The sequence below is a fragment of the Apium graveolens genome, chromosome 9, assembly GCF_009905375.1.
Source record: "Apium graveolens cultivar Ventura chromosome 9, ASM990537v1, whole genome shotgun sequence".
NCBI lineage: Eukaryota > Viridiplantae > Streptophyta > Magnoliopsida > Apiales > Apiaceae > Apium > Apium graveolens.
Genome location: NC_133655.1, coordinates 184,922,319 through 184,945,027, shown reverse-complemented (window position 1 = coordinate 184,945,027; position 22,709 = coordinate 184,922,319). Strand labels below are relative to the sequence as shown.

Genomic DNA, 22,709 nt, shown 5'->3' with positions numbered 1-22,709 from the left:
GAATGCTCATATATTGTTAATTATTATACATATTATTTCGGTGGGCTTGTTGCTCACCCTTGCTTTCTTCTTTCATCACACAACAATAGATAGACATGATGAACGGGATCAAGCTCCCAATTCGTGAGCGGTTAAGAAACGTTCCGCAGTTTCCTGTAGGCATTGATGTCGTTGTAGCTGAGGTAGGAACTACCAGTAGGCTAGGCTTTCAACTTTTAATGTACCTGACTTATGTATCAATATGAATTGTAATAATGGCAAAGAAATGTAAATTTATTCAGAAACCCTCTTGAGGTGTAATGGCTTATAATGTGGAATAAAATGATTTGTGTTATTTTTGGTATTCATCTCTGAGACTATAACTTGTGGCGTGTGTGTATATTGTGGGGTTACAGTACGGAGTAGTTGATTGTTTATTAAGATTGGGTGTTATTAAGGGAAATGGAACTCGTGACAACCCGGATCCCCGACCCCGGATTTGGGGGTGTTACAGAGCGTTTATGCAAACATGTTCTCGTACTGGCACGAGGACTTTAGATACGGCTGAGGAGACAGTCGAAGTCCTTGATATTCCGGAGAAGATAGAATTTGAAGATTCGGATTCAAGAAGTGAGCAGAAAGAGCCAGTAATCATGGGTGATCGTATAGTTCCGGCAGATCCAGCTCTTATGGACTTTTCTCGGCCTAAAATTTATGATATTCAGTCTAGCATAATACACCCGGCTATTGAGGCCAATAACTTTGAAATCAAGTTGGGCACTATTCAGATGGTGCAGAATTCTGTTTCTTTCGGAGGTGTTGCGACTGAAGACCCCAACATGCACATAAGGAATTTTGTCGAGATCTGTAGTACTTTCAAATATAATGGTGTGACTAATGAGGCTATCAAGCTGAGGCTTTTCCCATTCTCACTGAGGGATAAAGCTAAGAACTGTTTACATTCTGAACCAGTTGGGTCTATCACTACTTGGCAAGATCTTGCGTAAAAGTTTCTGGTGAAGTTTTATCCAATGGCGAAGACTGCAGCTATGAGGAGTGCTCTTACTCAGTTTGCGCAGCAACCTTCAGAATCTATGTGCGAAGCTTGGGAGTGCTACAAGGAAATGTTGAGAAAGTGTCCACATCATGGAATGCCTGATTGGATGGTGATCACTGGTTTCTATAATTATTTAGGGGCCCAATCTCGGCCTATGCTCAATGCAGCAGCTGGAGGCGCCTTGTGGGCCAAAAGCTATACTGAGGCTTATAATCTTATTGAGACTATGGCTGCAAATGAGCATCAAAACCCGACTCAAAGGATGATGCCTGGGAAGGTAGCAGGTATTCTGGAAGTTGATGCAGCTACAGCTATTACAGTACAGCTCCAAGCGCTGTCTATGAAGGTCGATTCTCTAGCCACCTACGGAGTCAATCAGATAGCTATGGTCTATGAGCTTTGTGCAGGTTCTCATGCTACGGATCAGTGCTCTCTTGTTAATGAATCTATTCAGTATATGAACAATTATCAGCGACCGCAGCAGCCTGTGCCAGCTACTTATCATCCTAATAACAGAAATCATCCAAATTTCAGCTGGAGTAATAATCAGAATGCTATTTAGCAACCATATCAGCAAGGCGTAAGTAAACAGTTCAATCCACCTGGATTCCAGCAACCACGACATTATGCTCAAAGGCAATCATATCCTCAACAAGGAGGTGCAGCTTCACCCTCTAGTGCTGATTTTGAGGAACTTAAGCTGTTGTGCAAAAGTCAGGCGGTCTCTATCAAGACCTTGGAAAATCAAATCGGTCAAATAGCCAATGTAGTGCTTAATCGTCAACCTGGCACACTTCTCAGTGATATTGAATTGCCAGGCAGGAAGGAAGCTAAAGAGCAAGTCAAGGCTATTACCTTAAGGTCTGGAAAAGTTGTTGATGCTGAAAAAGCAAAAGAAGGAGAAGTGGAAGTTGGTGATGAAGAAGCTAAGTAAAAGGAGAAAACGGCGGAACCAAGGAAGACTACTGTTGAACATACTCTGCCTGAGGGTAATACAGGGGAGAAACAGCTCTATCCTCCACCACCTTTCCCTAAGAGATTGCAACAACAAAAGCTGGATAAGCAGTTCGATAAGTTTCTGGAGGTGTTCAAGAAACTTCACATCAACATACCTTTCGCTGGGCTCTTGAGTAAATGCCTAGTTATGTGAAATTTATGAAGAGTATTCTTTCAAGAAAGGTGAAAATGGACGACCTTGAGACCGTTGCTTTAACGGAAGAATGCAGTGCTATGCTGCAACAAAAAATACCTCCATAGCTTAAAGATCCCGATAGCTTCACCATTCCTTGCACCATTGGCAAGTTGTCTTTTGACAAGTGCCTTTGTGATTTGGGAGCAAGCATCAATCTGATGCCGTTGTCAATCTTCAAAAAATTGAAATTGCCTGATCCAAAGCCCACCTACATGTCTCTACAATTGGCTAATCATTCTATTACATACCCATGATGCATAGTGGAGGATGTGCTAGTAAATGTGGATAAACTCTTCTTTCCTGCAGACTTTGTTATTCTGGATTTCGAGGAAGATAAGAAGATTCCCATAATCTTGGGGAGACCTTTCTTGGCTACAGGCCGTACCTTGATAGATGTGCAGAAAGGTGAACTTACTATGCGGGTGCAGGATCAGGATGTGACATTCAATGTATTCAAAGCGATGAAATTCCCTACAGAAGATAAGGAGTGCTTAAAAGTGGATTTGATTAATTCTGCGGTTACTTCAGAACTTGATCATATGCTAATGTCTGATGCATTAGAGAAGGCCTTAGTGGGGGATTTTGACAGTGATGATGAGGATGGCAATGAGCAACTACAATATCTAAATGCTTCTCCCTGGAGGTGAAAGCTAGACATGCCATTTAAATCTCTTGGTACTTCTGACCTCAAAAATGCTGAAGGAAAGCTCAAACCATCTATTGAGGAAGCACCTACCTTGGAGCTTAAACCATTACCTGAACACTTGAGGTATGTTTTTTTAGGTGATGCATCTACTTTACCTGTTATTATTGCATCTGACCTTTCAGGTAGTGAGGATGACAAGCTTTTAAGGATCTTGAGAGAATTCAAATCGGCTATCGGATGGACTATAGCAGACATCAAAGGGATCAGCCCTTCATACTGCATGCATAAGATTCTGCTAGAAGAGGGTAGTAAGCCGACTGTTGAGCAACAACGCAGACTTAATCCTATCATGAAAGAAGTGGTGAAGAAAGAAATTCTAAAGTGGCTGGATGCAGGAATCATCTATCCTATTTCTGACAGTTCTTGGGTGAGCCTCGTGCAATGTGTACCTAAGAAAGGAGGTATTACTATAGTAGCATATGAGAAGAATGAGCTTATACCCACTCGAACAGTCACAGGATGGAGGGTATGCATGGACTACAAAAAGTTGAACAAGGCCGCGAGGAAGGATCACTTCCCTCTTCCATTTATTGATCAAATGCTTGACAGGTTGGCCGGTCATGAGTATTATTGTCTTCTGGATGGTTATTCGGGGTATAATCAGATATGTATTACACCAGAGGACCAAGAAAAGACTACCTTCACTTGTCCATTTGGCACATTTGCTTTTCGCAGAGTTTCGTTTGGCTTATGTGGCGCACCGGCCACTTTTCAGAGATGTATGATGGCTATCTTCTCTGATATGATTGGAAATAATGTCGAGGTGTTCATGGACGACTTCTCCGTCTTTGGACATTCGTATGATGAATGTTTGAATAATCTTCATGCAGTACTCAAAAGGTGTGTGGAAACTAATTTGGTGCTCAATTGGGAAAAATGTCACTTTATGGTGCGTGAAAGCATTATTCTTGGGCATAAGGTCTCTACCAAGGGTCTTGAGGTGGACAAAGCCAAGGTGGGAGTCATTGAAAATCTTCCACCACCTATTTCTGTGAAAGGAATCCGTAGTTTTCTTGGTCATGCGGGTTTTTATCGGTATTTCGTCAAGGACTTTTCGAAGATATCTAAGCCGTTGTGCAACTTGCTTGAGAAGGATGTGCCTTTTAAATTTGATGATGAATGCTTGACGGTATTCAAGACTCTCAAGAAGAGTTTGATAACCGCACCAGTTATTACAATACCTGATTGGACAGAGCCTTTTGAGATGATGTGTGATGCAAGTGATTATGCGGTGGGTGCAGTTCTTGGGCAGCGCAAGAATAATCTCTTTCATATGGTCTACTATGCTAGCAAGACCTTAAATAGAGCTCAAATGAACTACACCACTACTGAGAAGGAGCTCTTGGCTATAGTCTTTGATTTCGAAAAATTTCGATCTTATTTGCTTGGGACAAAGGTGACAGTATTCACTGATCATGCGGCCATTCGCTATTTGGTTTCCAAGAAAGATTCGAAGCCTAGACTCATTCGTTGGGTGCTCTTGCTACAGGAATTTGAATTCGAGATAAAGGATCGAAAAGGTACTGAGAATCAAGTAGCTGACCATCTCTCTAGATTGGAGAATCCCGAGTCTACTTCAGATGATAAGACATTGATCAACGAATCTTTTCCGGATGAGCAGTTGTTCGCAGTTCAGGAGGAAGAGCCATGGTTCGCAGATATTGTGAATTATCTTGTCAACAATATAATGCCTCCTAATTTGACCACAGCTCAAAAGAAGAAGTTTATGCATGAGGTGAAGTGGTATATGTGGGATGAATCGTATTTATTTAGACAGGGAGTTGACCGGATCATCAGGAGATGTATCCCATTCTGTGAGATGGAAGGGATATTACGAGACTGCCACTCCACAGTTTATGGTGGACATTATGGTGGTGAGAAGACGGCAGCTTCTATTCTGCAAGCAGGTTTTTTCTGGCCTACTTTGTTTAAGGATGCTCATCAGTTCGTTTTAAGGTGTGATCGTTGCCAAAGAGTGGGGAATCTTACAAGGAAGGATGAGATGTCGTTAAATGTGATACTTGAAGTCGAGGTCTTTGATGTTTGGGGAATCGATTTCATGGGGCCTTTTGTCTCATCCTGCAATAATCAGTACATCTTGCTGGCAGTCGATTATGTCTCAAAATGGGTAGAAGTCAAAGCTTTATCGATGAATGATGCAAAGGTAGTGTTGAATTTTCTTCATAAGCATATTTTCACAAGGTTTGGAACGCAACGAGTAATCATAAGTGATGAAGGGTCGCATTTCTGCAACCGTAAGTTCACTTCTATGATGCAGCGCTACAATGTGAATCATCGTGTTGCAACTGCCTATCATCCACAAACGAATGGTCAAGCGGAAGTGTCTAATAGAGAGATCAAGCGCATTTTAGAGAAGGTTGTTTGTCCGTCAAGGAAGGATTGGTCTTTAAAGCTCGATGAAGCTGTGTGGGCTTATAGAACAGTATATAAGACTCCACTTGGGATGTCCCCATTTCAACTTGTGTATGGTAAGGGATGTCATTTACCTGCGGAACTTGAGCATTAGGCTTATTGGGCATTGAAGAAGTTGAACCTGGATCTAGATGCAGCTGGAAAGAAGCGAATGCTTCAGCTAAATGAAATTGATGAATTTCGACTCCAAGTGCACGAAAACAACAAAATGTACAAGGAAAAAGTGAAAAGGTGGCACGATAGGAAGTTACATCCTAAGTTATTTGTGCCGGGACAGCAAGTTCTTTTATTCAACTCTCATCTCCGACTTTTTCCTGGGAAGTTGAAATCAAGGTGGTCTGGACCTTTTATTGTCAAAACTGTGTATCCACATGGAGCGGTGGAGATTTTTGAGAATGATCCGGACCAAGCATTCAAGGTTAATGGTCAGCGATTGAAGCATTACTATGGGGACACGGCAAATCGGGAAGTGGTTAGTGCCGTTTTATTATCAACTTGATTGAGGTACGTTACGTCAAGCTAATGACGAAAAAGAAGCGCTTCTTGGGAGGCAACCCATGATTTGTTGTTATAGGAACCCTTAGAAGTTAGTAACCTATCCAAAACCACAAGAAATCCGAAAAATAGGGCAAGGAAAAAAAAATTCCAGAAGACCCCTCAGCACCCGCTCAGCTCTGCTGAAAGACCGCTCAGCAAGCTGAGTGCCCGCTCAGCTTTGCTGAGCGACCGCTCAGGGCCCGACTGGAAGAAATTTTTTAAGTCCTATAAAAATCTAAAAAAAATCTGAAAAAAAAACAAAACATAGCCCCATTACCCACGACCTATTTCCCCATTATCCCATGTTTTTAACCCTCAAACCCACTCGTAATCAAATTTTACCCTAATCTATACCCTATATATACATACACCTATTCTATATACTCCCCATACACTTTCAAACCTTAAACTCTCTCCCATATTCAAAAACACAAATCTTAAACACTTCTTCTCAGTTTCGATGGCACCCAAGAGATGCAGGACTATTGATAGCAGCAGCACTGTCCCTACTGTTGATTCGTCGAGGGGTACTGTTGCGAGGCCTCGGTTGTTTGATAGGGCTGCTGAGGAGGAATATACTAGGCTTCTGGGTAAGTCGATTTTGAAGGAGAGGGGGTTCTTACCATCGGGGAGGGATGGTGAGTTGTTGCCTATGATTGCTGAGAAGGATTGGATTACTTTCTGTGAGTCTCCTGAAGCAGTTCCGATGAGCGTAGTTCGCGAGTTCTATGCAATCGCGAAGGCTGAAAAGAATGGGTATTCTGTTATTCGGGGGATGACGGTGGATTATCACCCTGCGGCGATTCGCCGTGTGATTGGGCAGCGACAGAGGAAGCCCACGGAGGAGAATTGGAACGAGAAGAATGCTGAGGATTTTGACTTGGATTTGATTTGTTCTACTCTCTGTAGGCTGGGCACAGTTTGGACCTTCAAGACTGGGACTAACGAGTATCGCCACTTTTCGGCGATTGTGATGAATAGGTATGCCCGTGCATGGAATACTTTTATTTGCGACAATATTCTGCCTACTTCACATGCACATGAGGTCACAGTTGAGAGAGCACAGTTGTTAGGGGGAATTTTGAATGAGGAGTACTATGTGGACCTTGGTGAGTTCATCTACCAAGGAATTCTAAAGTTTTTGAGGGGAGCTAAGCACATGAACATCCCTTATGCATCCACGGTTACAAAGCTTTGCCGAGCAGTGGGAGTTCAGTGGCCGTCTCACGAGCAGTTGCAGTTGTCGGCCGCTCCTATTGACTCCGGGACTCTGCATACGATGCAGGAGTGGACTGGTGGAGAGCCCGAGGAGCATGGGCTAGGTTATCGTCCTCCAGGAGGGCGTCCAGCATGAGGTGCTACCATGGCGAGGCCAAAGCGAGATGAGGCTGGTTCTTCTAGAGCTCAGGAGGGTGCTGGGATGGCTGATGCCCAGTATAGGAGGCTGTCGAGGAGGATGGATGCTATGTACGAGATGCAGAGCAGGTTTGCTCATGAGCTCACCCTTGCGCTTGGGACTGCTTTTAGAGGCCTTGGAGCTGACATCTAGTGGCCAGTTTTTGGTGAGGACTCTGCATATCCGCCTCCTGATACACCACCCTCTGAGGGTGATGATGATAATGATCTCTCCGAGTAGGTATACCCTGTGTTCCTTTCTACTACCTTCACTGGGGTCAATGAAGATTTTAAGTTTGGGGGTGGTAGTTAAGGAATATTTTGTGTGTGTCATATAGTTACATATTCATGATAGTTTAGTTCATATAGCTGCATATTTTTTGCCATATAGTTTTTTTATTTATAGCTTTATTTTTCATGCCATGTAGCTCATGCATATACCATGATCCCTTTTGCGCTGATTTACCTATTAATTTGTGGTATTGATGCGAGTGTAGTGATAGCGTTAAAGTGATGTTGAGTCTTGTAGGTTGATATGCATGCTAGAAACATTTGTAATTTGGCTAAGTCTTAGAGTATGCTTAAGGACTAGATTGTTGTTATGGTTTGATGGTTTTTAAGGTTAATCTATTGATTATGCTTAGAATTTTATAATAGGTAGGTTCTTAGTGATAAAAGGCATGAAAAGAAAAATTGGAGTAAAAAATGGAATTCATTGCTAATTGTGGCTAGGCGTCAAATGGCTAGTAGCCGGCTCGTATTTTTATGCGAGTAGTCTAGGGTTGAGCAAGATGGAGCGAAACGCACTTGCTCAGAAATTTTGAAAAAAAATAGAAGAAAAAAAGAAGAAAAAAAATAAAAAAAGAAGAAAAGAAAAGAAAAGAAAAATAGAGAGTTAATGCATAATTGATCACGAGTGGGCTCTTCGAGTTATTAAGTTCTTAGGGGACTTTGTGCCTAGTGACCTAAGGCTTTTATAGTCTGGGATCCGCTAACCTAACGCTTGCTACATGGATACATTGCATAAGTCTTTTGTGGACCTCACTCATTACATAGTCAAATAAGCATTTGTTTGTTATAAATAAAAACATGATTCCGTAATAAGCTCAAGAAATCTTGAAGTGTTATAAGTCATTTTGTGCCTAGAATTTTATTCTTCGTATAATCATGTGATTACCTTGAGGATAGTCGAGTTATAGTAATTGATCTAGTTTCGAAGCATATCTGTTAAGCATTCGCACACACCACATTTCCGGCTGTATGTTAGTTTGCATGGTTTGATTGATCTTTATTCACCTAACTGCATTTGTTGAAATATCGTAAGTTGGTTGGTTTGGTCGTAGTAAGGGGGATCGCTGCATTTCATATAGATTGCATTCATGCATGTTTTTGTTTTGTTTTTGAGTCTGTGACGCTTGAGGACAAGCATCGATTTAAGTTTGGGGGTGTGATAAGTGGCATTTTATACCACTCAGAATGTCTTATAATGGCTTGAATTGATGTCTTGAAATCAAGTATTTTGTGTATTTGATGCGTTTTTCTAGTATTTGTGCATTTCAGGGTATTAATTACATTTCGGGAGAGATTTCATCAATAATAAGCCTTGGCATGTGTTTAGCATTGTGAGCGGGAAGATAGGAGCAGATTGCAGCGAAGAAATGGGAGAAAAACAGAGCAGTTTCCAGTAGGGAGCTGAGCGCCTGCTCAGGAATGCTGAGCGGCCGCACAGGGACGGGAAATCAAAATTAATATTTTAGACTCCTGATTCTATTTAACTTCCAACTTCTGAGTTAGCTGGGCTTTATGGGACTCCTTTATAAGTAGATTTCAGAGACGTTTCAAAAAGGTTGGATCGTGATATTAATCGAAGAGCAAGGAAATAAGGAAGAAGACCGTTTTAGCACACCGCAACGAAGAGGAAGCATATTTTCTTGTGATCCTTTATTTCATTGTAACGTTGGATGCTAGTTTTCTTACTTTGAACCTATATACTCTTGTGACATACTCTGGTTTAATATAATTAGTTTTAATTATTATTCTTGTGTGTTATTATCATGTTTTCATATGAACCCATGATGACGATGAGTGCTATCATGGGCTAAACGTGATCATGGGGTCGTAACGGATTTACTATGGAATTATTTAGTTAGTTGTTTAATACCTTAGTGTGTGATGATTGTATGATATCTAGTATTGGTTGTGCTTAATCATCTTATGTGCGTCGCGAACATATAAGATAGGGTGTTAATCTCTTGTGAAGCTACGGTGGATCTTGAGATTTAGAACTTGCCATGCTAGCATAGGTTCGTGTATGAGTATACATGATTAGTGGGTAACTCTAACCGTTTTATTCGCCCTGTGTAATCAAAAAGAATAACTTGTGCTTAAATCGTTATGTTGTCAATTTCTGTAGACATATAGGGACTCAACATAATTGATGCCTATTCAACTTCTATCTTAATTGTGGATGTTTGGTAGAATGGTATTGGTACAATGAAAGTTGGCTTTTATCAGTTTCGTGTTATTCGATTAATATCATCACTGTTGCATGCTATGGGTAATAACAATGACTATTGAAGGAAGTAGTAATGAAGTTATGATCTCATGAGTGTTTTAATATTGTTAGTTCAAGTGTTAATTAAGTGCTTAATTCTCGTAGTTAATTGTAGTTAATAATTAGTTAATTAAATCTGAGTGTTATTGTCTTAACATTGAGAAGTAATCATACATTGGTGAGTGAGTTTAATTGAACATAATTAGTCTGAGTCTCTGTGGGAATGAACTAGAAAGTATTATATATTACTTGTGAACGCGTATACTTGCGTGTGTTATTAGCGCGTGTTTTCGCCCTAACAGATGTCCACTCTACAAAATTGTTACGAACGCGAAAGAGATAATTGGGACAGAGAGACCCTGTGACGACTGCGCCACGCAAGGACCCAAGATTTAATTAACGCGACTATTTCCCAAGATATTTTGCGAAAAAGGACGGACAGAGGAATGACTTAGAGTTCTCAAATAGACAAGTAGAATGAGAGGACTATCCTGACCATTGAAGATATGTCTAGCGGCTTACTTTTGTTTTTGGAACGGTTTGGTGAATCGCTTATTGTTGACAGATAATTCGTGTAGATGTACTTACCATGCTAGCATACGAAAAATAGTCGCCGATATTCCTTACGAAGGACAAGGTGGAAGAATGAAGGATGTCATTGTCAGAGCTGATAGAAGGTAAAGAAGATCGTACACGCCCTATAAAGGCCACTGGTAGCAGATACCAATAAACGTGAATACGTCTAAGGCGCTAGCGAGAATAACAAGTACGACCCAGAAGGTATCGTAGTACTATAGATATTATACGGGGAATAATTAAAGAAGTTCGACCGATGACAGAAGCTGAACGTTCCACGATCCTAAAACGTGTCAATCAATTGCGTATGAAATGGTGCTTCCTTCGAGATGGCAACGGGACGATGATGTGCCTTACATTACTACAGCAAGAAATGTTAAATCTGACACTAAGCGTGTAACAGGAGACGAACGTGTTGAAATGTGACGAGAACTTCTTACATAAAATAATAGACAGAGATGATGCGCCAAAATGGGAAAACGTTAAGGAACGAAACTCTAGCACTAGTAGGAGCGATGAAGGGAGACATAAATTAGTTGAACGATGATTCCAAACACTAGAAGATGTGTTAATCGTCCATGTTATCAATTTTTTTAGGGAGATGAAGTGACCAGTTGACGTTAATCGAATTACCGATAATAACGAGTTATCATGCGAGCATTGGAATGGCTACAAAGCTTTGTACGGAAGAAAAAATCATTCTCTCTTAGGTTGGAAAGAAATTGGTAAGCGGAGGATACTGGACCATAGTTGAGTCAACAGACCAAAGGAATTCCTAGAACTTATCAGAACCGGGCTAGTGGCAGCCCAAAATGAACAATCGAGATACGCGGACCAGAACTATAAAGACAGAAAGTACGAAGTAACTGACCAGGTATTGTTGAAAGTACCTCCCGAGGAGGGAGTAATGAGATTCAAAAGGGAAAGAAATGTTGAACCCAAGATTTATTTGACCAGTTGGAGAATTAAAGGACCAAGAAAGTTGACTTATAAATTAGCACCATCGTCGAACGGTTGCCAAGTTATAACGAATACCACAAATCAAGGTTAGGAAATTTAACCGTCAAAGCCAGACATATGATTGAAAATGAGCTAATAAACTCGTAGCCAAACTTAGCGTACATCGAGTAACGTGTAGAGGTCATAAGATTACAGGGACGAGTACCCGAAAATATATTGGATGGATGAGTGGAAATTTTACGAAGAGATCAAATACTACTAGGTCAACGTGAGAACTCGAGGTTGTCTTGCAAGAAGCATATCCCTACCTATTTCTGAACTGATTCCGAGACGGAATCCTTTTAAGGGGGGAAGACTGTAAGAACCCAAATTTTTGACATCGATAACAGACCTTTATGGATAGTAATATAATAACTTGAATTTTTGAAATCTTGTAAAATGCTAAATGAATGTTAACCCTGACAGACGGGAAAAACTTTTTAGCCCACACTATGTTGTGCATGAGAAAATGAGATTCGAAGTTGATATTATGATTATACGTACCAAATGAGTGTATATAAACGCTATTAGTTTTTGAAGAAAATGAACTTTGAAAAACGATCATATTTACGAATCATCGAGGATTACGGGAATCACAATATAATTACGAATTTAAAACCCTACGTATTTATATCCAAGTATGATAATTCAAAATATAGGGAATAAATACGAAAGGAATTACGTCGCGAACCATTTACAAGAAAGTATTACGAAAATGTTTAAACGACCGAGCGAACGCGTAAACGATTAAATAAAACGTAACGCACTAACTAACCATGGTAGGAAAGTAACCATGGTTAATTTATCAAATAGTGGGCTAAGGTATAGGATGGTCAACCAAGGGCTAGAGAATAGTAAGCTAAATGGCTAAGCTAATTAGGTTAGCTTGTAAACTAGGTTGCCTAGCTAGATTTGTCCAAGGATTTGGAAACAAGAATAAATGCTAGAATATATACTAGAGAATAAAGATCAATTACAAGCTACCACATGAATTATTTCCAAGAAGAAACCACAAAAACTCTCTCCCTCTCCCATATACCTTCCATTCGGCCCTTTCCTTTAAAACAAGGAAATCAATTTCAAATCTTCAAGCTCTAGCCATGGATAAATCCTCCCATTAATTCCCAAGCTTCCTACCAACCAAACTAAGGTAAGATAAATCTTTGAGCTCTTTTTATCAAGGTTTGATGGGTGAAATAAATTCAACAAAGATGATAGTGAATAGTGTGAATAGTAACTCTTCTTTAGTTTCTTAATTTTGATGGTTGTTTTAGGTTCCAAAAACCATACTAAGCACTCCCAAGACTTCACCATCATGAAGAAAACATCTCAAGCTCTCAAGAAAGGTAAAAATATTTTACCCAACTTTATTTAAGATTTAAGTTCAAGATCCTTTTAGTATGTAGTTGTAAACATAGTTTGGTGGGAGTATTGTGGTAATCTTAATGTTTAGCCGAGTAGATTTAAGGATGATTGTTGTTACCTCAATAACATGATGTTCTTAAGATTATTTAGTGTGTTGATGATGATATGTTGATTTTTGGTGGTAGTATAATGATTTAAGGCATAAACAAAACTCCGATCATAACCCGTAATCTCGTTAAAACGAACAAAACGTAACTTTAAGTTTCTGCAGAAAGTCCCGAAGATGTAAACTGTATTTTCTTGAAAACTAAATATTTATTATGATATAAAATGTTTTAAGGATCGTTTAGGCACTTGAATCGCTTGATTCTGATTTACGGATCAAAAGTTATGGCCCTTTTACTAAAAGTGATTTATGCGATAAAAACTGCTACAAATTACGAACTTTGAAAATATAAAGGATTGACTTAAAAATGTTCATAAATCATGAACAATTTACAGAGAGTATTAAATTGAGTTTTCTAACTTCCATAAAGATTTCAAATGAAAATAATGATTTTTCAATTTTATAAAAATATCGGAGCCGATACCGCGTGATTAGAAACTGTAGAATCCATAAGCAGAGCCGCCGACGAAAATGAAAATGGACTTAAGATACTTTGAAAAAGGAAGCGACCATAATGTGAATAAGGACTTAAAAAAATAATAAGGATAATATAGGTTGAGAGGGTGCATAATGATTAGCGCATGAGTGCGGGTAGCCGTAAATTAGAACGGGACCTAACAAAATGACTTGTGTTTATGATTATAGATTTCTGAGCGGAACCTAGAGCATCCTCCACCTCAAGATACTCAGGCAAGTTTTCAAACCCTACCTTTTTAGAACTGTTGTGTTGTGATTGCTTTTAAATACTGCAATATATGCATGATAAATGTTTTACGGCGATTTATAAATTATTATATATTGAATCACAAGATATGATGATTTTGGTATAATAAAGTACCAGATTTGAAACGATATATTTAGACCGAGGATTGGTCGGTGTAAGGTTATAAATCCCAGAAGTATTCCGGAGTTGTTATATTTGAGAAATGTTAACGCTAGAGAGTAGCGTGTTGTAAATTATGGACCGAGAGTCGGTCGGTATGTAAAATATAGTAAACACCCAGGAATCGTCCAGGGGATGTTTTGGACGATCGAAAGTCCGTATTTATTTTATTCCAAAGGACTCGATGTCCACTTGCAAATTATTAAATACCTCGAATTTATTTCAAACGATTTCCAAAGATCGTATTCCCTCAACTATATTTAATCACTCAAACAATGAATATTATTTCAGATATTCATTTTTAATAGGAGAAATATACTCCAACAATTATTTGTTCTAAACTCGATTACTTATATCTACCAAAGATTACTTTAACTACTTAAACATAAATAAGTTGAGGAATATTGTTTCAATATTCTTTTAAAAGTAAACTCATTCGAGGTTTAATTATTTATCGATTATCATTTAATTAATTATAATTTATTAAAGGGTTTATTTATGATTTAAAATTATAGAACCTGATTTAAAATACTTTCTGATTTTCGGAAAATCATTCGAATAATTCCAGATCGTCGAATAATATTATCTCGACTTATTTTTATATTTTGAATATAGTTTCAAAGAGAAACTCCCCCCTTATTTAATTATCTGTTGACAACGGTCAACTCACATCCTTAGTACTTCCTCCGAAAACTTTCGGAAGTACATATATATATATATATATGAAGTAAGGCTATGCCTATCAAAAAGAAAAACCTTGGGGGAACTTCGATGTGGTTCGAGTTCTCGAGTTATGATAGGATTTCCTAAAGGACAAGGGAGGGGTAGGATCCAAGTACTTCGGGTATTGGATAGACTACTGGTACCGTAGGAGACGGTACAATATGTACCTAAGGACCTGCGAAGTGTGTGTATACCCGAAATGAGGACACATAGCCTGTATGCGGCAAGGGTGATAACCGGGATACGAAGGTGTCGTCCTTCTACTAGTAGAAAAGGTTACTTTTATCGTAGTACGACTGATCATCGTATGCAGTGGCTCCAATGAATGTCCTATTCTTTCAATTGGAATTGTGATGCAATATCGTAACCCAAGCCTAGGTGCTGGGTTTACGATTAAGGTATTCGCAGGTTAATAAAATCTATCAAAGGATTGTTATCGTAAAAGGTGTGTATCACGAAGGGAAACTATTTTCGAATAAAATGTAATTTTAAAATATGATGTTTTACGTGAGTTTATCATACAGTCATTTTCATACTGTAAATTATTATGTTGGGCATTATAGCTCACTCTTGATTTCTTTTAAATGACACAACATAACAGATAACCAGTATGCCGGTATGGGACTTAGTCGCTTGCAGTCATGGGGAGGATCCCTGGAAGCTTTGCCCCAGGTGTGCCAGAGTATCAGATAGGTATAAGATATCAGTCATAAGTATTGTAACTTCATGTAGAGGTTATGAATAATTATTTGAGATCCTGTAAGTACATTTGAGTTTTAATAATAGATGATACTTGTTGTACGTCATTTCTAAGGCTATAACTTGTGAGTGTGTGAGATTGGGGGTCTGTGATATGGAATTATTGGATTATTGAGTTAATGCAGGTTACACATGATTGAAGAATTGCGTGACGACCCAGATTCCTGACCCCGGATTTGGGGGCGTTACAACATGTCAGGCAAAGGCTAGATAATGATGTACTAGGTTGTTCATGACATCATCTGCAACTTCTATGTCTTTAACTAACAAGATTGTTTTCATCATACAGATTTCTAACATAGCTAATAGATGTGAGAAAATTGTAAAGATTAGGAAGAAGTACACCAAAAAAACTGCAACCGAGGCAGATGATAGTGCTGAGGAAGAAGCAAACCTTTATGTCATCAGGATCAACATCCAACTGTGATAAATGAGGTGCAAGACTTGATACATACAACTGACATTGAGGCACCAAATAGTGATCCAAGTGCACATATTGGGGGCAGCCAAGGTGGAATCTTCAAGACAAAGAAGGCAGATGTCAAGGTGAAGAACACAATGCTTAGAATTTAGCCCAAGGAAGGCAATAAAAAAAATGAAGTTACCACTAGCAGGGAAAATATCCTAGAAAGAAGAAGAGAAATGCAGGCCAGATTGAAAGAAAATCTAGTTTGGAAAATTTAGCTATTACTTTGGAAGATTTATTGTCTAGAACTTTGAATTTTGGTTATGAACCATTGCGGGTATTATGTGAACCCAAAATCTTAAATTATGAAGCCTTGTAGGCCCTTGTCCTATGGCCACTATTTGGTTTTGATTTATGAACCTTGTGGTCACTATTTTGGTTGTCGTTTGGCCGCTTTTTAGGGTAAAAAAACATTATGATTATGAAGCCTTGTAGATTTATGACGTTATTAATGGTTGTGTTCAATATTTACGCAAGCTTGTCGCTATTTTAGATTGTGATGGCTAATTTATGCAAGGATATATGTTTAACACATTCATAACATAACCATAAAATACAAGTCTAATTCTTTAGTACTAGGCTGTCAATCAGCAGTAAAACAAACACTTGCAAACAAACCTTCAAAGTTTAGCAATAAGGAAAATTACAGATTTTAAGAAAATAAAAGACAACAAGCTAAAAGGCATAGTACAGATCTATGCCTATGTTTAATTGATATTTAACAAAAGATTTGCCCTAAAAAAACAACCAACAAAGCATCAGGGAAAAAGGTCGTCGTCGTCCTCAATGTCACCAGCACTGTCATCATGCATCGTGTACACGGCCAAGTTCATCAGTAGGGAGACAAAGGCAAACATTCCAACTAATGTAGCATGTTGCTTCTTCTTTACTTTCGCCATCTCGACTTCATACTGTTAGGTCCAAATATACATACATAGGGGGGGTGAATGTATGTTTTTCATTAATTAATTAAAGCGGAAAATAAACCTCCAAAATGAAATAAACAAACACTAAGATTCACGGAATAATTTTTTTTATTAAGAAATTAAACCGTAAAGGTTTGCTTACAACTCCGAATATAAATAATTCAAAGCACAAATATAGAGAGAACCAAAATAATAGCAATCAATTTGGGGTTCTATCTATCACTCTAAAAATTCAAAACTTCTATCAAAAGATATTAAATACAATCAAGAGAGTTTTAAATAATGAGTGTTACAAGTTTATAAAGCTTTAATGGTGTGAAATAAATTGGGCAGCACTTTTCTCCTTAATTTCAATAAATGAAATCAACCCACTCTACAAGAAAAATTCTGAAGAGCTTTAACGGTGTTTTGCTGAGAAGTGTATTTCCAATATGCTCTAAATTTGGTTTTATAGTGGTAGAATTGTAGGAAAGATAAAGTGACTACGTGGATAATTTTTATCCATGTATTTGAAGTGGCACAACTTGCAAGGTTAATTCTGTGGTGATCAAGTGTGTCTGTGGCGACCAAGAAATATTAGCTATTTATTTATAGCCGCCTTTCCCTTAAATAATTTCTTTTCTATGGCGACCACTTCCAAAATCTCTGTGGCGACAGGTGATCACTGCAGTACTTCTCGAATCAAACAATCAGACAAGCAGGCCGGAATGACTGTGTTGCATGCAGCAACTACCCAGCAGAGGATTCGCCAGACGTGTAAAACACGCGCGAGAAAAAGAAAAAGGCAGCCGCCTTTTGGTTTTTTATTTGCTTTGAATTTTCTCCTCTATGGCGACTACAAATAGAAGAGAGTAGTAGCATTGTGCTAGTTAATAAAAGTATTGTACCATCCACTTTCTTTATTCAAGCTCGAACAGAAACAGTCACATGCATGTACAGACAGGCTGGTACTTAGCATAAACGAAACGCGCCTGGAGGTGGGAGAGCAGTCCACACAGGAGAAGTAAAGCAGGGAAGCTCCGTGCGTGCTGCTCACACGCGTGAAGCGCGGCTGGATGAACCTGAAGGATGACCTGCCAATTTGCTTTTCTTTTGATTTGCACTGATTCATTTCTTTTGCTTTGCACCTCAACACAAAACTAATTTCTTTTGCTATTAAACACCCGAGTACATCAAATAAACTAGGCTGAATTTATTGTGATTTTTGCTTCTCCCTTGCAAACACAGCCATCCTGATTTCTTTTTATTTCACATAATTTTAATTTACCAAAATTAAATATTGATATTAAATTAAATAAATAAATTTTTTGACATTTATTTATTCATTTAAAAAAAATCAATTTTTAATTTATTTATTTATTCTAAAATTAAATAAATAATTGAATGAATTTCCATTTATTCATTTAATAAGAAATCAGTCATTGATTTAAAAATAAATCCAGTAAATCCTCGAGTTGTACTCCACTGTATCTGCAGGCCTTCTAATCTCCTTGTTTTTGTACCTTAAAATATTTCCATATTCCTCGAGTACAAAAACCACTTAACAGTGTTCCTAAAAATAATACCGCGGTCCCTTTCACGGATCACTGACGTCTCGTGCACGGATCTGGTTCACAGATGACTAGTTCCACTCTCAAGCCTTCGTATATACCCGTATAAACCACTGTTAAGTCTTCTACCAAATATAACCAACTACACTAGGAATCCTTGAGGTCTTCACACTGATTCTGATAACTGCTTCGAATGACTCCAACCTTATTACTCCGATGCCTGAACATATTAATGAACTTTATACGGATCGTTGTTGTCGTCTTCTTCACTGCAGCTAACAAAACCTTTTGTGCATATACTCAATATCCAATCTGTACTGATTCCAGTGAAATATAGATTATTTCAAAGTCTTTGTTCTATGTTGAGTTATCTAAACCAGTATTATTGAGATAAACATACAGCTTCAATCTTGCTCAACAATCTCCCCCTATTTGACTGTTACACCTGACGGTCAAATAATAATGGAGAAGCAACAGTTTGGAGGATAACTCAACTAACCTTATCCAAAAATCTTCAATCAGCTTTCAGCTTTCAGTCCTGGACTTGGAAATAATACTATCTTATATCTATCACATCTTCTATAAGCATTCAGCTTCAGCAGAGAACATATTCTTCTCTCCCTTATGTAAAGTTACAGATAGATACGTCTTCCAAATACTGTCTTCAATAATCTTTAGATCTTCCCATAAAGCACATAGAAAACATTTTGGAATCCATAACCAAAGCCCAATAATCTCTCCTCCTAAGATGAAGAACTCCTTCCTTAGTACAAAGAAATCCCTCTTCTTAGTTACAGAAAGACTATTAGTCCATAATCTCTTTATAATCTATCCCCCTTAGTTGAGTAATCCTTCAAAATGTATTTAGAGTAAGGCCTTAGGATCAACCAACCAAGTGAAGAGACTATTTGGTAACCATTACTCACAGTGCAAGTGTGTGATTTATGTTTAGTGATCTCACATTGTGTTTCACTCCATTCTACACTCAAGTGTTTGTCACTCAGTCTCACAGTGTGTCACTCACTCAAAGCTCCAAACATCCAAGTGTACCTGCGAGAAAATCCTTTTCATAGAAAAGTTGCCTTCCACCTTCAAGGATGGAAACTCTCAGTCAAGAGATTCAGAAATGTTCCTTCTGAGAGGGGAAATTAGGATTCTTTTAAATGGCAGAATTCCTGATATCCCTCAACTTCCATGAAGAAGTATACCTTATAAACTCGTCTGTTGATATCTGAGTCCTCATTTACAAGTTGCTATTTTGACTAAGTCAAAATCATATCCAGATTTGAATTACGGGAAGATAACCAATGATCAATGATATGCTATTAGGGATCAAAGATTTATTCTGAAGTCTGTGAGGACTTATCAAAGTAACCAACCAAGATCATATGTTCTTATTGAAAATCAGAGATAATGATTAGAACATGATCCAGATTTCAACCTATTGCCATTGACCTTGATATGATTTAACAATGATTGTTGCGTCAATACATTCCTTGTGTGTGTGAATCTCACATGTGCATTGGAAATATTTTAACCAAGAGGTAGTGACTCTTATACAGATGCCCTAGCTGATAGGCAAATTTTCAATAGATAACATTCTGTTGGGAGAATGTACCTAGTAACTATTTAAATACCTTTTTTAGCTCTATATCCTTTTGAGAGAATACAGATGGGCTTACAGATGTCTCAGGTTGTAGATACTTCACTTCTTTGTGAGAGACAGAGCTGTAGGGTTGACCTTTCCTCCCTTATGTGGTGCTTCTTGGCACTATCTTCCTCCTTCTCAACACAACTCCAAAACCAAATGGTAATTTTTCCTGATCACTGAGTTGATATTTCAAGAAAAATAAGTGAATCAATGCAAAATATGGGGGATGTATCAGAGTAAGGTAATGGAATATTGTTTGAGAGGTGTTTGGTTCTAATGACTTGGGATAGAACCTATGAGGTGTGATAGGCTCTTAGTCAGTTCCTAAAACCACTGAGAGTGTTGAAGATCACAAACATCCAAAGTACAATATCAGAGAGTTTGATGATCAAGAACAGAGTGATTTCAGAATCAGAGATTTATTACCTTTGCTTACCACAATATGGATTCATGAAGGGTGTCTCAGACGATCCTGCTTTCTGATTTTTTGACAATGCTTCTTAAACAAATCTTATCAACTCAAAACAATTCAAAGTTAGTCCAATACAGATCAATACTATAGAGGAAAGAGATGATTTTTAAGCTTATAAGACATGCATGAGGTAACCAGAGTATAAGGAATATATCAGGATCAAATATCCAGAACAAATTATAAGCATAGCAAGTTCATCAGAATTACACATAGGATCAACATGTATATCATGCAATCAATCATATCACAACTATTAATAGTTATGCTGCATATTTATTCTAGCACAAGACAAATAGAGTTATTCTAGCATGAACAGAAAATCAGAGTGACCAAGGAGTCTGTTGTCAGAGTTGCCTAGGGTCTGAAACTCAACAAACATACAGAATTACTCAGAAAACATGATACAATCACACATAATATAATCAGAGTACTCAAATTAGTTACACAGGATCTAAACCTATAAATCAGAGTTATAATGGGATCACAAAAGAGATTACAGGATCTAAACCCAATGTGCAAATAAAATGAGATGTGTGTGTGTATGATAAAATAAATATCAATATCAAAAGTGTTTGCATCAGAGTTAACATATAACATGTAAACATTCAAACAACTCATATATTGCATCAAAAACTCTAACTTACCACTAGCATATAACATGTAACACATAGTAATCAGTTAGCTTTAAAACAAGTTTACACACATGGATATATATAATGAATAGATATGTAAACTTACTTTCCCCTCAAAGCATCATCATCGGAGTAGTAAAGTTTACCTGCACCAAATTACATTTGTTGATTTCCAATTAATTCGACAAATTCAACATGCCAAGTTCACTAACCAACTTATTGAAGGTAACTTCATCAAGTGGCTTTGTGAAAATGTCTGTAATTTGGTCCGTTGTGGGAACATAATGAAGTTCCACAATTCCATTCGTTATATGCTCTCGAATGAAATGATACCTTATATCAATATGTTTGGTCCTTGAATGTTGAACAGGGTTGTTTGAGATTGCTATGGCACTTGTGTTGTCACAGTAGATAGGAATATTCTTCGAATCAAGTCCATAGTCTCGGAGTTGATTTCTCATCTAAAGAAGTTGAGAGCAGCAACTACCAGCAGCAATGTATTCAGCTTTAGCAGTAGATGTAGAAACTGAATGTTGCTTCTTGCTAAACCAAGAAACCAATTTTCTCCCAAGAAACTGACAGCTTCCTGAAGTACTCTTCCGATCAATCTTACAACCAGCATAATCAGAATCTATGTAGCCGATGAGATCAAAGCCCGTATCTTTAGGATACTAGATACCTAGATTAGGTGTACCATTCAGATATCTGAAAATTCTTTTAACGTCTATCATATGAGATTCCTTCGGATCAGCTTGAAACTGTGCACACAAGCATGTAGCAAACATAATATCTGGACGACTCGCAGTCAGGTAGAGTAATGATCCAATCATGCCTCAATAATAAGTGATGTCCACCATCTTACCAGACTTATCTTGATCAAGTTTTGTTGTAGTTGCCATCGGAGTCTTTGCAGGTGTTGAGTCTTCCAACTGATATTTCTTCAGAAGATCTCTGATGTACTTCGTTTGATAAATGAAGATACCATCTGATTTCTGACTCACTTGTAATCCAAGGAAGTAGCTCAACTCACCCATCAAACTCATCTCATACCTACTCTGCATAAGCTTAGCAAACCTTGCACAAAATGCATCATTCGTAGACCCAAATATAATGTCGTTAACATAAACTTGCACAAATATGGTATCATCTTTATGATTCTTATGAAATAGAGTCTTATCTATAACACCACTAGTGAAACCATTTTCAAGAAGAAATTCTGAGAGAGTGTCATACCATGTTCTCGGCGCTTGCTTTAGACCATAAAGAGCCTTGAAGAGAAAATAGACAAAATCTTCAAACTCATGATATATGAAACCAGGGGGTTGCTCCATATAGACCTCTTCTTCAAGCTCACCATTCAGGAAAGCACTTTTCACATCCATCTGATATACCTTGAAGTTTGAATGTGCTGTAAATGCTAAAAACATCCTGATGGCTTCAAGTCTAGCAACTGGTGCAAAGGTCTCATCATAGTCAATCCCTTCTTCTTGAGAGTATCGCTTAGAAACCAGTCTCGCCTTGTTCCTTATTACGATTCCATCTTCATCAAGCTTGTTTCTGAAAATCCATTTAGTGACCATCACTGATTTGTCTTTAGGTCTGGGTACAAGCTTCCACACTTTCTGTCGTTCGAACTGATTGAGTTCCTCTTGCATAGCAATTACCCAATCAGGATCTCCAAGAGCTTC

At 38.2% G+C, this 22,709-nt stretch overlaps 1 non-coding gene across 1 annotated transcript; it reads right to left on the bottom strand.

Moving 5' to 3' along the window:
* Positions 1-1,025: 1,025 nt before the first annotated feature.
* LOC141687797 (small nucleolar RNA R71) lies at positions 1,026-1,132 on the bottom strand. The gene has a single exon (XR_012561279.1). It is a non-coding gene; the product is annotated as a small nucleolar RNA R71 (small nucleolar RNA).
* Between the last annotated feature and the right edge of the window lie 21,577 nt (positions 1,133-22,709).